Raw genomic sequence first — 21,248 nt, 5'->3', positions numbered from 1 at the left:
ATCAACAGATTTTTAGTGGTGTTTAGGCTAGCTGATTGTGAGAACCATGTAAATAGGCCACCTTGCTCCTCTTAAAGTACTCCATTGTTGGTTTTAAAGTGTGTTAAGGATCTTTATACTGTGGTACAATCTATTCTCTTTCCATTTTTGGTCTAATCCATTTTTCCCCTCAATCAGTAAAATGCTCCCTGTTGCACTGGCTGCAATCGATCCATCCCTGGGCTTAACATTGGGTGAGTTGTTCTGCATCCTTTTTCTCCAAGCATACTCTAAAGAGAAAAGGTTATATTTTAAATTCATCAGTTCACAGGTCATATTTCCAGAATTAATTAGAAATTACATCCTCTTTAAGGCTACGTTCACACAGCAGGTAAAAATGACCCAAATTTGACATCTCCCATTGCTACTAAACCCGATACACGTTTGATTTGTGTCTGAACAACCAGATCAGAATCAGAATGCATACAGCTTTTATATCAAGGAGAAAGAAAGACTGTGAGTAGAATAAATAACAGACAGCAGCATTGAGAGAGGGTTTCACTGGGGGGATAGATAATATCTTTTTTTAAACAAATTTAGAAAGCACATACCTCAACCGCTGAGTGATTCTAATGAAATGGCCAAACACAGTCCACAATATGTGAATGCTTTCACATATTGCTTTAAAGGAAAGCAAAAGGAAAATAAAAAGTTTAAAAAGAAAAAAAAAACAACTGGAACTACCTGATGGAACTCCTGTGTTGCTGGTGAACATGAAACTGTATTCTCATTTGAAGCACTGATCTTTTGCACATGTTTTAAAGCATGAAATATTCAGACAAATATTGGATATAAAGAAATATTTTGTGACTAAATATGATTTGGGCCACATTTACCGGCTTTAAATAATGAAAAAAGTAGCTAGAATAATTGAATCAGTATCAGCATCAGCTCAGGCTTTTACAGCATTCGTGTCTTGGCCCACATTTCCTGCTTTGGTTGTGGTTACTGTGGTCGTGGGAGACTCTACAAAGTGGATTAGATTGTAAGATAAGATCAGTGTCTTGGACAGATACATGCAGCTAATGCCAAGAAATGTTCTAGCTACGTTTTAAAAAATGTTGAATTGGTGTGTTTCAGACATGATTTGTATAAAATTATAGTGTGTGCCCGTGGGTACTCGCGTCAGGCCTTGAATTCTGCAAGGCAAGTGTTTTGTGTGTCTCTCCCAGCTAGCTTACTCAGAACTCTCCATGGCTGTCTGTCTCAGAACACCAGCTTAAATATACTTTTAACGTCTCTATAAAAGGGTGTAATTACAGTGTTTATGGACTTGGCCATGTCTTGCAAGAAGGCAGCCTAGCCCCAGATAGTTTGCGGTTCAGGATTTTTGTAAGTGTTGTGATTTATCATATGTTAGCAAGTTAAGGGTGCTCATTTTACATTAATGGATGGATTTCAACAAGATGTTTGAGTTTAAAAATGTGTGTAGTATGTAAATACTGTCTAAATCCCACTTTTCACTGTGGTTGTTTATGATTATAAGAAACCGAATCAACTGAATGTCATCGCCTCTGATTTGTAATTTCACATGGTGGGGATGTCGCAGCGGGAGAGAGCAGACTGTATTTGAAACGTCACGTTGCAAAACAGATTTTGTGGCTTGGAGCGGGAAATTGCTTCTTTGTGACCCGCCTGCCCGTGTTAAATTGTAATCTTTCCCAAAATAAGAGTCTTCTGAAGAGAGGAGAGGCCCCTTTCGGGCCCAGGGGACGAACAGCCCTGTCTAATAATTCAAGCAGATGATGGTGGTCAGAGGTCAGAGTATTGTTATTTTTACCCTAATCATTTGCAGCCTTGAGCAGCCATTAGCAGTGAAGCTGACTCGGTGATACGGGCTGTGTGGAGCTGAACGGCTTGCTGTAAGAAAGAAGACTTGCACAGCACTGCCTGTCTTGTTCTTGCGTGCAAGAGGAATTGTCCCTCTGCTGTTGGATTTGTGCTTGTGTGGATGAAAGTGGGTTTCTGTTAAAGCTATCAGGGATCATTACTCCCAGAGCTTTGCTGTTTCACCAGATCAGCAGAAATCTCGCATTGCTGTTGAGGTTGTCTGTGAATTCTGTAAGCCTACATGTGCTAAGATAATGGATTTAAATATGATTTATTTTAAAATGAGAACCTTATGTACAGGCTGTGTTACCGGCAGACAAGACGAGATGAGACGAGTGAAAACATGTATACACATACAGTGATTTTGTGAGAACACATTTGTAAAAGCAATGGGGAAGCCAATAATATGGTGTTCGGAGGGCAGTGAGGGTTAAGGACCCAACAGTGGCAGCCCGACAAACCCGGGTGACAAACCCACAACCTTGTTGTTAATGGCCCAGTGCTGAGCCACCACTGCCCCACTACACTGATGTGTAGCTTCTTTGTTAATTTTGACTGCTCGGTCATTGTTTGTTAAGTAAATGAGGGAAGAAACCCTATTGGTTGGTCAGGTACATGCCAATCTAAACTTTAAATTTATTTACTTGAAAAAATATTTTTAATATTTCACTGTATATGTTTTCATTTTTGACATTTTCTCCCCAATTTACCCAACCCACTTATTAGGCATCCCCCTATCAGTAGTGATGCCGCAACACCAGGAGGGTTAAGACTAACACATGCCTCCTCCGATACATTTGAAGTCAGCCACCGCCTATTTTCACAGCGCACTCAGAGAAAAGCGCAGTGACTCGGTTCTGATACATCAGCTCACAGATACCTTGTTCTGAGCTACATCACCTTTTAGAGTGATGTGAGAGCACCATCTACCCACCCAGTGAGAGCAAGGCCAATTGTGCTCTCTCAGAGCTCCGGTAGCTGATGCAAGCTACATGAAGAGGTTTAAAACCATGTTTTTTTTTTTTTATACTGTTTACAAGATTTATGGCACATACTATGTTTAAATGCGTCTCCAGTTGGTCGGACTGAATTGAATTGCTTTGTGGGACAAAATCTGCAAATTTACTCATTGCGTGGCAGTTATTACTGGTGTTTCAGTTTTACTGGGAGGTGTTCATTCTGAATTGAATCCTGAATCCTTGTAACAACTTGCATTCACACCTACTAATCAAATTCGTCTTCAGTTAGTTAGCTTGCAAACTGATTGCTGTGTGGGATGAAATATGCAAATCAGTCTTTTACCTGGCAACCGTTTGTTGATCTGTTCAGCCTTTTCCTGTGCTATTCTAAAGATGATTGCTACTTCACAGTTCACCATTTTGAATGACCTTGTGCATGACATGCCCTTGTGATAATGCCCTCTGTGATTATCTTATGTCTTGAAGAGACTGGTGTGTTCACACTGCTATAACAGGTGTCTCAAATTGGTCTTAGACCACCTCCTAAAGTGGTTTATGAGATAAATTTTGTGTCTGTTTTAGATTTATACTCGAGACGCATGAAGAGACCAAATTCATTAGACCAGGATATAACTGTCCAGTTCTAGTTAGCCTGTGCTGAATGCAGCCTCAGCTTTCTGTACTTGGCTCACAAAATTAAAACTAGGGGTGTGCCATATCGTATCGTATGCGATAATATCGGCAACTTTTTTGAATATCGTAAACGATATTATATCCTGAAATATCGTGCAATATCACCCACCCCTAATTATCACATCATGGAACTTCTTTTTTGCTGTTTTTAGCAAAATGGAAAATCCCACTGTTCGTATTTCCCATTATATATTTACTAGAGACAGAATATATCTGTCCAGTAGCATTCATTTTACTTCAGTTCTGTATTTATAGAGATATTTGGAATGTAATATTCGTATCATGACATTCTGGATCATTGGCTTCTGTTACAAATCTGTAGTGTATTTATGTTTTAATTGAATGTTTTGTCATATCGCCAAGAATATCTTTATCGCAAAAATACCATGAAATATCGTGATATTATTTTAGGGCCATATCGCCCACCCCTAATTAAAACCCAAACCCAGGAGTTCCAAGAAAGTCCTAAAAATGTGGTGATGCCCTTCTGGCACCAACAGTCCTGATTGATTTTAGCATAACCTAAACCTGCTGTCCTGTATATGCCTGATTCTAGGCATTGCACTGCTGTTACACAACTGCCCAGTCCTTAAATGACTATTGGATGGGTGTAGGTCTTCCTTATAAAGTGCTCAGTGGGTGTGCATTCTGTAGCATTAGCAGTCAGCTGTACTAAAGACAATATTGACAGTGTTTTCATTAGTAAAGCGAAGCAAGTGTCCTAATGTATAATAATGCCATGAGAAAATGTGTTTATAGATTATAGCCCTGTTCTCTTTTACCCTGTGGTGGCCGTGGCGCTCCAGTGGTTTGGGGAAAAAGCAGTCTGAGGTTGTTTTTCTACACAAGGGAGCTAATCTGCACGTTTGTCACTATTACTGGCTAATTAATGGAATTCTTGTGAGCGATTACTCGGGGGGATTTAACTGGGAATTTGTCCCTTCGCTGAACCTCTCTCTTTTGTATTCTCTGTCTTGAACTCCTATGGTAACATGAAGCATCTCTGTCTGTTTTGGCTGCCACCCACTACCTGCTGGCAGCCCGGTATCTTCTTCACATTAATCAGAATAAGCCAGCTTCCAGAGCATTTTTTCTCTCTCTCTCTCTCTCTCTCTCTCTCTCTCTCTCTCTCTCTCTCTCTTTTGAATTTTCCTATTCTCTCTGTCCTCTGAGTCTCTCTTACAGCCTTCCAGGTCTACCGCTCACTTTATCCAACTCTGCTTGAATCTTCTTCATGAATCCTGTTTATACCTACTCATTTCATGCCCCTTATCTATATCAAATGCAGATTCTTGATTTAAGGTGTTAAAATAATATATTTGGTAATCAAATCTGTGTGATTTAGGCTACAAATCAATTTATTTTATAACATAATCTATAAGAAAACTACAGTAAAAACACTGTTTTGCAAGGTGATGTCATTTTATGTTGTGTTATGTGCACCCAGTCATCCTTTCCTTTTGTATTAGTCATCATGGTGATGTGTGTTATGGTCATGTGTCTTATGATGCAAGTGGGGTGGGGTGGGGATCTGGTTGTTGAATATCATCTACTAAGAAGAACATGTACAATAAAATGTCAGATCACCTCCTTCAGTGGATTAAACAATCACATTTTATTTTGGATTAAATGTGTCTGTTTACCCCTACATTTTGATACAGATAATCCTTATAAACATATAATTCTGATACCTCTGATACATATGGCATATATTTCAGAAAAAAAAACATGCTGTCACATGGAGGTTTGGGCTTTCAAATCAAATTAATTATAGGAATTATCGTCATTTGTCAAAAACAATAGAAGAAGAAAAGAACCAGTGTTGTGCCAAAATATGTCTCCCTTTCTTGTGTATGCACCTAATGCAGCAATATAGGTATAACAGATTACAACTGTGTTTCCTGTATAATGTCACTGTAGATGTATTCTTTTAAATATTTCATATATTTCTATAAAAAGAAATAAAAGGAATCTCAGAGCAACCTGATACAATCATTCTGGTGCATGATTTGCATGCACTCAAAGGAAGTCATATTGCGGTATGAAGGCAAAATTCGCCACAAAACCTTTAAAGGCAACTCACTAAAATAACTACATGCTGATGTCTGATTCACATCTTCCTAAAAAAAACAGTGTGGAATATATGAAAACAACTAATATAGGTGATGATAGGCCTGTCACAATAATTGCAGTATTGATTTATCGCACAATAAATGAACATGACCTCAGTAATTTTTGATAATCGTGAAACCGTCTATTGTGTTTATTTGTATGTTTGTTCACATATATAACAGTGAACAGTATTTAAGCCAGTCATGCTTCAACAACTGTGACTCCATACACACAGTGTGGACTAAAGTAGGTGAAGAAATAAGTATATAATTCCCTAACTAATTATAATAAATTACTAATAAAATGTTTGCTGTCTTTTTATAAAGTATATAATTGCTTTTTTATGCTATTGTGTTGTAATTATGTCAGTGGCGTTTAATAGTCTTACAATTACAAAAATGATCGTGTATCGCAATAATTTCTGGGACAATACATTGTTCACAAAAAATTCTTATTGTGACAGGCCTAGGTGATGATAAGAACAGAATGTACAACAAATCAGAACAATGTGGACCAAATGTATACACCCTTAGTCACTTGTATTTGCCATCATGGTAATGAGTGTTAGGATGTAAGCTTTCTGGAAGGGGGTTTGCTTGTCAAAAATCACATGGTAAGATATATGTGTATGTTGAAATGTGTCAAATTACCTTAAGTGGTTTAAGCAATCTGGACTTTAATCTGGATTAAATGTGTCTGTTTACACCTACCTTTTGATTTGGATAATCCATGAGCAGCAGGTGGGGTTTCACCTGCAGCACCGCACAGTCTGCCACGATCAGGACCACCTGAGCTCTACCTGCCAATGCGTCCTTCTCTACCACCCAGCTGGAATTGGTACTCATCTCCAGAAGAACCTGGAGTTTTCCTGTCATTCAGCAGGAAAATAATGTGCGCGTTGGCGGCGCATATTGACAGTTGGGATCACCATTGACAGTTGGGGTCAAACTTGGTGCCGTGATTAACTTGCGCTGGCCGCCAAGTGGTCCAGCGGTCTAAAGCGCTGCCACTATGAGTGGGAGGTCGCAGGTTCGAACCCCCGCTCATGCAGCCTTGCCATCAAGCTGCCGGCACTCAGAGGGAGCACAATTGGCCCTGCTCCCTCCGGGTGGGTAGATGGAGCTCTCTCCCCACATCACTAAAGGGTGATGTCTGCAGCACAGGGCATCTGTGAGCTGATGTATCGGAACCGAGTCGCTGCGCTTTCCTCCAAGTGAGCGCGGGCTGCTCAGACATGCTGCATCAGCAGCTCGAAAAGGAGCGGTGGCTGACTTCACATGTATCGGAGGAAGCATGTGTTAGTCTTCACCCTCCTGGTGTGTTGGGGCATTACTAGTGATAGGGGGAGTCCTAGTGAGTAGTTTTAGTCAATCCTCAGATAAACAATTTTAAAAGTCTTTAAACACCTAAATTTAGTAGTCAGGAACTGCTGAATTGTAGTTTAAATGCTGGAAACTGGAACAGTGTAAATAAGTGTCTAGTTGAGGGTCTCTGAGGACTGGGTTGAGAGCCCCTGTTTTATACCATCACTAGGCAGTGGGCCTAATCTCCTTTATGAAATGGGAGTTGCTATCCCACTCACTCCCAGTCACTCCTTTACTCTCTCTCACTCTCTCAGTCATTCAGACTTTGCCTAAATCCTAAATGGACATTATGAAGTGAGGTGTACTTTGGTAGCTAGAAAGACACAAGAGAAGCTTGGAGAGTGTTGTTAGTGACAGCAGATAAGGTTGCACGCCTTTTACTGCCCACCTACTTTTACCAGAGGGGGGTCATTAATTCATTCTGTAGCCATAAACACCCTCCCAAGGTCTCGTTATGGGGCAATTAAGGGTCGATCACAGCCTTGCACCCTCTCTTAACTGCATGGCTGGTTTTGAATTTCCACTCTGAAGTGGCCGGTGTTGAACTGAACTGGCTGGCGTGAGATGGTGAAAGGGAAGGGAGAGGGGGGGGGGGGGGGTCCTGGGGGCGGGGCAAGAAATTTAACACCAGCTTGAAGAGCAGTCCAGGCAGAAAAAGCTTTGCCCTGCTGGTCCATCTCCCCTGCTGATTAAACTGCTCATACAAGCATGAATCACAGTACATACAGTAAGTAGCCGGTGTCTGTTTGAAAGCGCTGAAATGACAGTGTATTAGAAAGAGACAGGGAGAGAAAGATTAAGTGTCTGGCTTGTGGACATGGGTGGCCTGAGGAGTGTGAGGGAGTGTGTGTGTGTGTGTGTGTGTGTGTGTGTGTGTGTCTGTGTGGGTAAGCAAGCGAAGAAGAAAAGAGCCCTAACCAGCCCCAGAGGTAAAGGTCATGACCACTGATTTGTGCTGTCAACCCAAAGAGAAAGCGAAGAGGAGATTGAGTTAGAGGGAGTTTGAGATAAAGAGAGAAAGATTGGGGGAAAGTGGAAAATGGGGGATGGGATGAGAAAGACTGATGCAGATACACACACACACAGCAAATAGAGTGAGAACTGTGAAGTAATTGGAGGAGGACAGAGGGGGAAAAAGAGATGGAAATACAGAGCTTTTCATACTGTTACTGTCAGACTGTGCTGGAAAAGCTAATAGTGCACTGTTGTTGTTTATCTCAGCGTGGATTTGCAGTAGTGTTTGCGTCTCATTAGTTTGATCAGCAGACTTTGCGCCTGTTTTCTGCTTGGCTGGGCCAAGTTCTAAATAAAAGGAACGAAGACGACTGTGTACAATTGGCTGTTTGATTTTGCATGCGTTTGCTGTGACCTGGAGAGTGAAGATTTAGAACGTTTTACATTGAAGTCCTGAGCTGCGTTCAAGCTGCATTAAGTAAAGTATGTTTTCTAATTTGAGAAATGTATTTGAATGTACCACATAATACATTTAATGAGTATTATACCTTTTTGTTTATCGTAGCTACAAACAGTATCTTTATGACTTATTGGATGGGGCAGAAAATACCCAGGTGCTGTTTTACATGCCCATGTACAACTATGACTACTTTTAGACCTGACACTTTGTGATTTTAATATTTGGATTGTATTCTAGTGAGATGTTAGCCACATGGTAGTCAAATGAGTCTCTGGTTAGTCAGACTGAAATCTTCAGATTGTTGTGTGGGTCAGAATATTCAAATTTGCTTTTTGTGTGGCAGTTTTTACAAGGGATGCAGCAATGTGGGAATTCTAGGCTGGTACCGATATCCGATATTACACACGCACATATCTGTGGATGCCCATATACACATTTATGACAGAGTAGGAAACCCCAATATAATAAAAATAAATAAAATCAATTAGTTATAAAGCCAACTGTAGTAGCATGTCTAGTGTTGCTTGATCCTTTTCTGACATACAATATATACATCAGCAGGTATCTGTTTGAACAGCCAATGATGTTTTAGAAATAGCAATATTAGAAACAGTATAATAGAGAAATATTCACAAAATTTAATTGTCTATTGGAAAAGAGGTCTAGAAACATTGATAAATTATATGTGCTATGTACTGGGAGGCGGGCAGGATAAAGTCCTGTACAAACTGATCTAACAACTGAAGAGCAGGGACGGTGTGTTTCTGTTCCTTTCACTTTTGTAGAAACGAAGCCAGAACTGTCCTCCATGTTGTTAGATTTGCAACCTAAATAAAGCTAGTGTGTTTGAAGTAACTTTTTTTTTTTTTTACCAACGATAAATACATGCTCACTTACGGCTTTTGATGTCTCCTTGGCAAAGAAAAGGCTTCCTTTAGTGGGTTGGTTGTATATATAAATCTTAGAGAAAATATGATATATATAAGTAGTAGAGGTGTGCCAAAAAATCGATTCACATAAGAATCTTGATTCTCATTTACTACGATTCAGAATCGATTTAAAATGTCCCAAAATCGATTCTGAGGGGCGGGTTTTAGACTGATTTTGGGCTGGGTATTTTTGTTGGACCTGGCAACCCTGGGGATAGCGCTTGTCCCTTCAAACGGAGATCTTCCAGACCCACACAGAGCGTAGGTGTTTGAGAATCACCGGTAAGATGGCAGAACAAGCACTATATTACATTAGATTAACGTGTAGTTTCAATGTTTTATTGCAGAATGCTTCATAACAAGCATAAAAAAGATCGCTAGTAGTTAGTTTCAGTAACTGTTAGCTAGCTAATTAGCTAACTTTCCAGTTCCACCTTAAATAACGCTACAGGTGGCAGCGGGCTGCAGCATTTAAGGCGGAACGGAAAAATAACAATAAGCTAATCTGAGCTAATTTCAGCTCCTCATCACAGAGGAATTAAGGAATGGACAATATGAATTAATTTCTCCACCTCCTGCCCCCTTTCTGAAGAAATACAACGGCCTAAAATTAACTAGTTAATCAGCAGCTGCTCCTGAACTTTAGCGCTCCACTGCTATCGTCACATCAGCCCAGCAGAGTCACCTACACACCACCGCTAGTAGCCTGGTAATAAAGCAGTGTTATTTATTATTTATTTATTGTTCATTAACGTCATTGTGATATCCCAGTGATTCCTCTGTCACTGAGGACCCAAATTTCTGCACATTTTATTGTTTTTGTAACACATTACTTGCTCCAGGATCAGTGTATATTATGGAGGGTTTTTTTTCAATAAGATTCATAAGCCAGAAGCAGAAATTTTTATAATTCAAATCGTTTTGAATCAAAAATCGATTTTGAATCGAATCGTGGCCCCCAAAATCGGAATCGAATCGAATCGTGAGATAGTAAACGATTCCCACCCCTAATAAGTAGTCATGAGCCTGCTGCTTTGATTATGATTGTCTTTCCAGTGTTTTCTAGTCAGACAACAGCTTTCAAGCTTTTCACTCTGAAGCACTTTCAAAGACAAAGGCTAGCAGTGCTCCAGTATCATACTGTGACTGTGCTTCTGAAGTAATGCAGTTTGTCTTCAGTAGTTTTTGTGTTTCACAGTTTTAGAAGGCTGAGTTTTAGAACAGGCGGTGGCACCTGAGGAAGTCAAGGTACCAATTAACTATGTTTGCGCAGTGGGATTGTAACATGATGTAATCTACCTGACTGCAGCCTTCTTTCTCTCCAAAATGACCTTTGAACATGGGCGAGGTTATGATTACAAGATTACTGTTGCCAGGCGACAGTTTCTAAGGAAACCCATGTATTACACCCTTGTGGCAGTTCTTGAAGGAGACGCCACCTCTGAAACTCCTCCTCACCTTTTCACGAGCTAGAAGAAGAGCTGTCACATTCCTTCGCTTCAGAGGGCTTCTCTCCACACTTTACCTTCTGACCATCTGCTGTGGTTTCACTTCTCTGAGCTGCATCGTGTAATTGAGTCTTCCCTCTGCAGAGATGGTGGCAGTCAGGTCCTTGCTGTGATCAGGTGAGATTCACACTATGATCAGTGAGGTGGCTAATGGTGGAGTCAGCTCATTTAGACCTTACCGTGATGATCCAAGCCTAGCTTTAGAGCTCCAGTAGGCTGACTAAGCTTTGGTGACTCAGTCAGAGCTGGGCAGGAGCGGGCTTAAGTACCAGTCAATTACCAGAAAGAAGAAGCTGACTGTCAGCAACTTACTAATGAGAATATACCCACTGTTACTTTCTGCTTATATGTGCGTCTGTGAAGCTGTGAAACTTTCACAGACCGCAGTGGCTTTCAAATGTATTCCTACCTCATTTTGTCTCCTTAACTATAAGTAGTGCACTCCACATACAGTCATGTGAAAAAATTAGGACACCCCATTAAAGAGTCCGCTCTTTATTGAGAAATGTTCACACATCAATGTCCAAAATTGTTTTTATTTATTTCTCGAAAAGAAAGTAATTTAATTGCAACTAAACAACCAAAATTAACATCGTTTTACTCATAAAACAAAAGTTATGAACAAAAAGGCATATTATAACAGAGGAAAAAGTTAGGACACCCCACCCTCTAATAACTAGTGTTGCCTCCTTTGGCTGAAATAACTTCAGTGAGACGCTTCTTGTAGCCACCCACCAATCTCTGACATCGATCTGAAGAAAGTTTGCCCCACTCCTCAATGCAGAATTCTTTCAGCTGTGAGATGTTTGAGGGGCGTCTTGCATGCACAGCTCGTTTTAAATCACTCCACAGCATCTCAATTGGATTAAGATCTGGACTTTGACTTGGCCATTCCAGGACTCTCCACTTCTTAGTTTTTAGCCAGTCCTTGGTGGATTTACTGTTATGTTTTGGGTCATTGTCATGTTGCAGGGTCCAGTTCCGCTTCAGCTTTAATTTGTTTACAGATGGTTTCACATGTTCCTCAAGCACCCTCTGATACACAGCAGAATTCATGGTGGATTCTATGATGGTGAGCTGGCCAGGTCCTGCTGCAGCAAAGCATCCCCAAACCATGACACTTCCACCTCCGTGCTTCACAGTTGGTATGAGGTTCTTTTCTTGAAATGCTGTATTTGGTTTACGCCAGACATGTCTTGTTTTCTGGTGTCCAAATAATTCAACTTTAGACTCATCTGTCCAAAGAACATTATTCCAGAAGTCCTGGTCTTTGTCTGCATTATCTCTGGCAAACTTCAGTCTGGCCTTAATGTTTTTCTTAGAGAGCAAAGGTTTCCTCCTTGCACACCTCCCATGAAAATTAAACTTGTGTAGTCTCTTTCTGATAGTTGAGTCATGCACTTTCACATCGACAGTAGCTAAAGCCTGCTGTAGGTTCTGTGATGAAATTTTAGGATTTTTCATGACTTCTTTTAGCATCTTACGGTCTGCTCTGGGGGTGAACTTGCTTGTACGGCCAGACCTGGGCATGGTCACAGTTGTTTTGAATGTCCTCCACTTGTAAACAATTTTCCGGATGGTGGAATGACTGATGTTAAAATCTTTGGAGATCTTTTTAAATCCCTTTCCAGACTCATAAGCAGCCACAATCTTCTTTCTGAGGGCGTCAGGCAGCTCTTTGGATCTCACCATGGTGCTCACTCTTACTTCAACAGTCAGGGACACACCAAACTACACTTCTGAGGTTTAAATAGGGTAAGCCTCATTCAACATGCTGGGTAACGATGTTCTGATCATGGAAGAAAATCATTGTGGAAAGAAAGAAATAAGAAGTGCCGTTTGCAGTTTGTAGCCACAAGCCATGTAGAAACACAACAAACGTGGAAAAAGGACTGATATCACTTGAAACTAAAGTTAATTTTTTTGGCCTAAATGCAAATCGCTCTGTGCAGTGGAAAAAGTAACACAGATCACTACCCAGAACACACCATCCCCATTGGTAAACCTTCAGCAGGGACTGGGAAACTGGTCAACAGGGACTTGATGGGAAGCTGAAAGGATTTAAATACAGGTCAGTCCTGAAAGAAAACCTGATGGAGGCTGCAAAAGACTTAAGCCTGGGAAGAAGATTCACCTTCCAGCAAGACAATGACCCTAAACATACAGCCAGAGCTACAGTAAAATGGTTTAGATCAAAGAATGTTTGTCTTAAAATGGCCCAGTCAAAATCCTGAGCTAAATCCTATTAAGCTTCTGTGGCAAGACATGATAACTGCTGTTCACACAGATGCTCTCCATCCAACCTGGCTGAGCTTGAGCTAATTAGCAAGAAGAATGAGAAGAATGGGCAAAGATCTCAGTCTCTAGATAAGCAAAGCTGGTAGAGATATTCCCCAAAACGCTTGTGGTGAAAGAAGGCTCTATTAAGTATTAATATACTTAATACTGAAAACTTTTAAACATCAAACTTTTAAGATTTTTACTGGATAAAATACATTTGCATAAGTTTGTGGTTGTAAAGTGGCAAAATATGAAATAATATAAATATTTTTTATGCCACTATGACATTGTTTCTTTATTTGTGAACAAAAATATGACAATACATGTAAGCCAGGGGCTGTGAGTGTTCCTGCGAGCTAAGCACTACCACTATGATCCGGAGATCACCAGTTCGAATCCTGTTCATGTAGCTTGCCATCGGCTACCGGAGCCCTGAGAGAGCACAATTGGCCTTGAAATTTGTTTATATTGGCCAGAAAATGGGAAACATTATGAAGAAAAATATAATAATAAAAAAATACAGTGAGGAAAATAAGTATTTGAACACCCTGCAAGTTCTCCCATGTAGAAATTTTCATCTTAGGTGCATGTCCACTGTGAGACATATAATCTAAAAAAAAAATTCCGGAAATCACAATGCATGATTTTTTAATAATTTATTTGAATTTTAATAGAAGCTTTAAAATGCTGCACTGACCTGCAGGGAATATGTGTGGGGCCTTCTGCAGTGAATGTGGATCTGACTTGAACCAGTCTTGTGATTGTTTGTTTGCATGGACAATACAAGCCAGATCCTGCTGGTCATGAGGATTATCATCATCATCACTCACTGCGCTGTCTGCTGTGGGTGGTAATGCCTACTATGACTTATTTCCAGGACACACATGTCAATGAGGATCACATCTTTGGAAATGTAGTATTTCATCCATCTGGCACCCACAGTCAGGCCTGACTCCAGTGCTAATAATTTACACCACCTTGTCATGATCACATTGGCTAGTTTTTAGCCTCGTTCACAAGATAATACCTTATAACTTAGAAAGGTGTGGGAATTCCCAAGCTGTCCCCTGAAGTAACACTTCATGATCAATGTATATACTTCTGTTTGAAATATCAAATAATATTAATTAATTACAAAAGATAATTGTAAAATGTACTGTTCACTTATACTTAACCAGTACAAACTGATTGTTGTTGTTGCAAGCTTTCTACTATTGGCTTAAATCAGGGGTGTCCAGTTTAATCCACAAAGAGATGATGGACCTAAAGATTTGTATTGCACATCGGTCAGAGCACACACCTGATTCTAATAGCTTAATCAATTTCTCTCAGTCTGTAAACAATCGATCTGTTCTGCTTTTGTTTTGTTGGAATGGAACTTTGTGTCCACAGCAGCCCTTTGTGAATAAGATTGGACAGCTCATCTATAAATAGATCCTTTGTTAAACCGTGTGTAGATGCTTGGATTCTCAGATGCTCTAAATCTGTAATGATGATAAGTAAATGTAATTACATAAAGCTGCTTTTTTCAAAATGATTTATTATTTTTTTTGCCTTGGTTTGAATATGGACTAATCTCAGAGTTCACGTTTCATTACAGAGAGTGTAATTAGTTCTTGATAATGATAGATGAAGTGTAGCTAATTTTATATATAAATCACTTTACTAATCCTGTGATTGGATTGCGTTTTTTTTAAGAATCCGCTGCTACTAATGCATTTTATCAGAATATCATAGAAGTGAAAATGCCTTATAACATCGTGATATAATATTTGTAACAATATATTACAGTCAGTCCTAGAGGAGATGCAGAATAAAGGATCAAATTCACAAAATATGCATATAACAGCCGTAACATTATGCCCACCTCCCTAGAGCTGCGTAGGTCTCCCTCATGCCAACAAATCAACATTAAGTTTTTCAGTAATTCATGGACTACACAGGTTTGTCTAAACTTTATATGCAGATTAATGCAATGCCTTGGTGCTTTATGAATTCTGTTCACTGGTGGTCCTTCCTCGATTCCGACCGTTGCATACCCAGAATACAAGATCTATCTACTGTTTAGGAGATGCCCTGGCCTAGATGTTAGGCCATCACTATTTGACATCTGTTAAAAAGCTACTTAGATCTTTATCATTTTCCATTGTCTTGTTTTTTAGCACTTCAAGAACTGACATTTCACTTACTACCAAATAAATTCCACTGGTTCCATTGTAACATTGTAAAATAATTAATGTATTGACCAAGGCCCTTGAACACACACCAGTTTACAGAACGACAGTGTGGACTTTGGGATAGGCTGTTTCCCTGGCTAAGTGGTGTTAACATGGCTGTGGAAATGACTGGCATGATACAGGTTGAAAGCAACCAAAGAAATCAGATTAGATTGGAGGGTGCAGCAGCTGATCGACTTAGTTGGCTAAAATCAAGGACCACATTATTTGTCATCTAATTTATTAGTCAAGTAGGAATATTGTCATGTTTCTTTTGCTAGCTAGTAATTTAAATAGATAATAAGTTATATTAATTATACTGTTACCTAGAAATTTTACCACAATTTTTGACTTTTTTTTTTTTTATAATGTGGGAAACCTGACATGTGTTGTGTTTGTTTTCTGCTACTCTGCACACCTTGTTTTAAAGTATACATCTTTTGTTTGAAGAGGAAAGTTCAAAAACAGGGAATTTCTGATTAAAATATTCCATCTTTGTAATCATTGTTATAGCAAATGCATAAAACAAACTTGAGCTAAATTCAGAATCTGATTCATAAACAGAATATTATTTTGTTTTGAAAATATAGGCTATGTTATTTGAGTGGAATACCTTTATATCAGAATCTAAAGGTTTGGAATTCGGGTAGATGGTTGATGGTTTGAAGTGTAACAGCATATTCAGGCTTTTTTTTTTTTTCAGCAGAAATAAAGTGTGTTGTAGACATAGACATAAACATAACATAGTTGCATTAGAGAACACCCTCTAGAGTGTAGGTACATTTTACTCCCTGTAGGGTTCAGATGTTTTTAGCGGTGCCCCAATGAGCCTTAATGCTAATTTAGATTCCACTGAGTGCTGTGTGAGTTGGACTAGTAGCTGCCCACCCCCCATTGTCTTTCATGTGCTCTCAGAGGCCTTTAGCTGTGTTGGGCAATGTAGCCCCCTGTGTTTTCAGAGTTGTACAGCCCTCTGGCCTTGACTCTGGTGTGTGTGTGCTTGCGTGTGTGCTTGCGTGTGTGTGTGTGTGTGTTTCTGTGTGCTGCAGTGTGAATTGCATCTTTGCTGAGGGTGCAATACTGCTCTTGTTTATTTATGAGTTAGTTACTCAGAGGTAATTCCTAAAGATGTGTAGAGGTCAGTGGGGTGTTTTTGTTCTTTTCTCCCTCTCTCTCTCTGACTATCCCACTCTGTCCCTCTGTCACTAAAGGCCAATTTATGCTTCTGTGTTTAATCAGTGCTGTGCATGTGTAGCTGCATACCCTATGCTTTAGAAGTGTAAGAAAAAAAATCAATATATCAATGCATTGCAATATACTGAAAACAGTATCAATTTATAATTATTAGTTTTCATTTAAAGATTGGTGTAAGACAGTGGTTCATTTCGTTTTGATATATGACATTGTTGTACTCTGCTCTTAGATCCCACTGTTATGACGGCATAAAAAACTAAGCTAATTACAATATATCAGCTTTATTTCAGTTTCTTAATATAGTGCAATATATTAAATGGTAACCTCAGTATCATAATTTACACCTGTCATTTTAATGTGGGAGCTTTCATGGCTAAATTGGAGCAGCCTGGTGGCCAATCTTCACTAATTGCACATTGCACCAGTAAGAGCAGAGTGTGAAGGTTCAATTATCAGGGTAAGAGCACAGTTCTGCTCAAAATATTGCACTGCACACAACATTATGGGTGACATACCAGAGTTCAAAAGAGGACAAATTGTTGGTGCACGTCTTGCTGCTGCATCTGTGACCAAGACAGCAAGTCTTTGTGATCTATCAAGAGCCACGGTATCCAGGGTAATGTCAACATACCACCATAAAGGACCAACCACATCCAACAGGATTAACTGTGGATGCAGGAGGAAGCTGTCTGAAAGGGATTTTCGGGTGCTAACCCGGATTGTATCCAAAAAACATCAAACCACGGCTGCTCAAATCACGGCAGAATGAGGTAATGTGTACCTCAACTCTCCTGTTTCTAAGTTGCTATTGCTAAGTTCTTGCCGATACGCCTCCCCTGATATGTTCCTTCCCAGGATTTTTTCCACCTACATATTCTTGCGTTTGTGGTTAAACTGCAGTCACACAAGTATAAATGCCCACAACAGCTTAGGCCACATGCACAGGCTACGTTGACCTGACACAGAAGTATACGTCAGCCTTAACACTGACCCCCACCATTGCTTTCTGCATTGGTATGTTGAGATATGTGCTGACGAAGCTATAGGCCAGTGGGCACTGACTGGACAGATGCCAGGGGGCAGCTTTAGCTATGGGGGATGTATATCAGGGCTAGCCACTGTTGCCGTTGTGGATCTGCCCTGTGTTTAATTAAGACAACCACAGTCTCCTGGCTGTGTGCCTCGGTTTGGGGCTCGTGTGTTGGCAGAGGAATTGTTTTTTATTATTAATATTTTTTCATACAGCAGGAATGACACATGCTTTAATGTTGTTTACAGCACTTGTTTGAAATCCTCATAGAATAAGAAAGCAATAAAGAGATAATGGCTGATATTTCAGTGACTGATGGAGTGATGAAGTATGTGCGAGCGCATCGATTGTCCGAGCTGTGAAAGAAAGTATAATCACCTGAAAGGGTAATCGTAGGCCGAAGGCTAGACATGAAATGTAAGGATCAATCTAACTGTGAACTTCAGTGCATTAGGAGGGTAGAAACGCTGAGAGCTGCGCGAGAGCAAACTCTCTGAGCCAGTCTGTGTGAATGACCTGACCTGAACCTGCAGGCCTGACACCAGAGACTTGGCCTGTAGCCAATTGCCTTTTCATACTGAGTACAGCCAAAGCCTGGCATTCAAACAGCCCCAATACACACTGCGTTCTGTTCTGTTTTTTTTTTTTTTCTTTTAAACGCGGCACTGCTGTATTGTCAATGGCTTAATCAGGCGGTCCCAAATGCACTCACCTACAAAGCCTCCTGCAGTTTTTCCCCCCACAGTGATTAATGCACTGCCCTTTACCGTGACATGTCTCTTGTTTCTGTGTGTTTGTGCTGGCAGTTAGATCTGTCACACTTAAAAGCACTTATTTGAACCAGTTACAGGGACGCACTGGTTGCCATTTTGCTCAGAAACACGCCTTTGTTTAATACAGCCATCATGCTCTTGTTTTCGCTCCTGCTCTTGCTCTTACAGTTTCACTAAACCTCATCCAGAGACTCATCCAGCTCTGCCTGCTGCTGAACGCCATCCGTACCACTGTGTACACAGGAAGTGATGTGTTCCCTGACCTCTTCATTTCCTGTACAAGTATATGTTTGTCCATTTGGTCAAATGTCACATTCCAGCACTAGATTTGGCAAAGAATTCACATACTGTCCTCTGCTTTCACTCCCTTTACCTTTCCTGCTTTTTCTTCCTGGTCTACCTCTGCTTCTGCTGTTTGTTTAATAATGTTTCATCTTTCAGACCCTGGGTCCTTTCAGGACAGTCTGAGATAAATGATGTCATGAACCATTCTGGTACATTTTCTGTACGTTCTGTTAGCTGCAATGTATATTACAATATATACTGATGATTGAGGATATTATTACTTTGGGGCTGGGTAGTAATGTAATTTGCAGATTAATTTTTCTGAGATCCTTTGAGACACTTGGAAGTTTATCTATGACCTTTTTTTTTTGATGTTCATATCAATATCGACATTATATTGTATTGACCAAAATGAATAAACATATTGTGATATTAATTTGGGCCATATTGTACAGGACTAACTATACTGAAGGGACTCGGTTATGTACAATATGTACTTTTGCGATTACTAGACAGTCATGATCAGACAATAATACATCATTATACACTGACATGCCAGAAATCATGGGATAATAGTATTTAAACTGATCCTGCATGTCTCACTGATGTCTCATTGTGGATGACTTCTCATCATCTGAAATTCAACCCCAGCAACACTGACCTACTGTTTATCGCAGGAACTACAGGTCTTCACCACAATATTTCCATCTCCTTCCAGAACTCACTGGTCTCTCTATTGGCAGAAGAACAAAGCCTTTAAGTAGTTATGGGTGACCAGTTACTGCAATTCCTATCTGGTCTTTTGCTGCGATTCACAAGACCTCTGCAACTGATCCAGAATCAGCAGCTTGACTCGTCTTCAATCTTCCAAAGTTCCGTCATGTGACTCCTCTGCTGCGTTCCCTCCACTGGCTTTTTAGGTTATGGCCCGCATCAGATTCAAAACTCTGAAGCTGGCCTAATAAGCCAAATACGGCCTTACAATCTAGCGTTGAATTTTTTTTGTGAAGTTACCAATCAAGCACTTTTGGCTCAGGATAAGGATATCTGCTAAATAAATCATGAAATGTTGAAGAAAATAAAACGTAAAAAAAAAAAAAAATTAAACAGTGAGCTTGAACTCATCGTCGGTGATAAGTGCAGCCAAAGGAACTCCTTGATAGCTCCTGTAGTGCTGGAAAACATGAAACAAAAGCGTCACATTAAACATTGCTCTTATATATCAGTATATCAGTTTAGCAGAGTGAAATATGTAGACAAATGTTGGCTATAGGTTACTTTACAATGTAAAAACAGTCTAAAAAAAAACATCATATTTGGGCCTGTTTTTTATTATATTCAGTCTACAAAGTCCTATTCCAGAGAGCTGTTCATTTATGAGGCTGTAGCCTAACCAGTGTGTTATGTTACATTGGTGACTAACAATGTTGAATACCGCCTACGGTTGTATGTCTTATAAACACGGTTTAAACCTGACTCTTGTAGGGTATTGAGTAAGCCTAATTGGAGGGCACATTAATTGTGTGGCCTGGGGATCAGTGGAGTAGAACAGTAATTACTGAGTTGGGTGCCTGACTAAAGCTCTTTCCCCCGTCCTGCCCAGTGAAGTCACGAGAGTTGTCACATATTGAGTGCATTTGCATTATGCTGGTTTATTAGGCAGGGAGAAAAGAACAAGGACAGCTACTTAGCCTGGCCCCCAGCTGAGAGAGGCACACTACAGCGGGGTGGGTAGCATCGCAATGAACAAACTCTCACTCCTCTCTCTCTTTCAGCAGAGCTGCTTGATCCAGGTCAGGCCTGCCACCCTCATTTCAGTGTTATTGTTAAAACCACCTCAGTTCTCTTTTAGAAATGAACAGGGACATTCAGCCAGGCAGCGGCGGAGAGTCGTTTTTATACATTGTGAAAGTGTGAGTGTTCCATTCTCATAAATCCCCTCTGTACCCCTCCTGCCAGCTCTCACTGGGCTGGCACATGGTTTAACAGTGACATCATCTGCAGGAAGATAAAGATGGAAAAAGAGATGGAGAGCTGTGGCCAGAAAAACAGGGGACGGAATCTAGCATTGGAAGGAACTGTACAGTGACTGTGGGAAGAAGCACTGCTGTGTAATAGGGCAAGACAAGCCCTGGGCTGATTTAACCCTTAGAGGAAGTGCTGGACAATATGGACAACATTTCTATCACAAAATATATCTTATATTTTCAGTCAGTATGATGTGCAGGGGTTGGACAATGAAACTGAAACACCTGTCTTTTTAGTGTGGGAGGTTTCGTGGCTAAATTGGAGCAGCCTGGTGGCCAATCTTCATTAATTGCACATTGCACCAGTAAGAGCAGAGTGTGAAGATTTAATTAGCAGAGTAAGAACACAGTTTTACTCAAAATATTGCAATGCACACAACATTATGGGTGACATACCAGAGTTCAAAAGAGGACAAATTGTTGGTGCACGTCTTGCTGGCGCATCTGTGACCAAGACAGCAAGTCTTTGAGATGTATCAAGAGCCACGGTATCCAGGGTAATGTCAGCACACCACCAAGAACGGTAAACCACATCCAACAGGATTAACTGTGGATGCAAGAGGAAGCTGCCTGAAAGGGATGTTCGGGTGCTAAC

The 21,248-nt window shown here is 40.3% G+C and overlaps 1 protein-coding gene across 3 annotated transcripts in view; it reads left to right on the top strand.

Moving 5' to 3' along the window:
- nck2a (NCK adaptor protein 2a) overlaps positions 1-21,248 on the top strand; it is a 103,469-nt gene that overhangs the window by 9,591 nt on the left and 72,630 nt on the right. Inside the window, exon 1 of one of the 3 annotated variants that reach the window (XM_049484857.1) lies at positions 10,462-10,965. The exons of the other annotated variants lie outside the window; for them this stretch is intronic. The gene's annotated coding sequence lies outside the window, so the exon portion shown is untranslated. Of the gene's footprint in view, positions 1-10,461; positions 10,966-21,248 lie in introns of those variants that run through there. 3 annotated transcript variants of the gene reach the window in all.

Source organism: Astyanax mexicanus, chromosome 11, assembly GCF_023375975.1.
Source record: "Astyanax mexicanus isolate ESR-SI-001 chromosome 11, AstMex3_surface, whole genome shotgun sequence".
Taxonomy (NCBI): Eukaryota; Metazoa; Chordata; class Actinopteri; order Characiformes; family Acestrorhamphidae; genus Astyanax; species Astyanax mexicanus.
The sequence above is the reverse complement of the archived record's forward strand: the minus strand, read 5'-3'. Positions and strand labels throughout refer to the sequence as shown.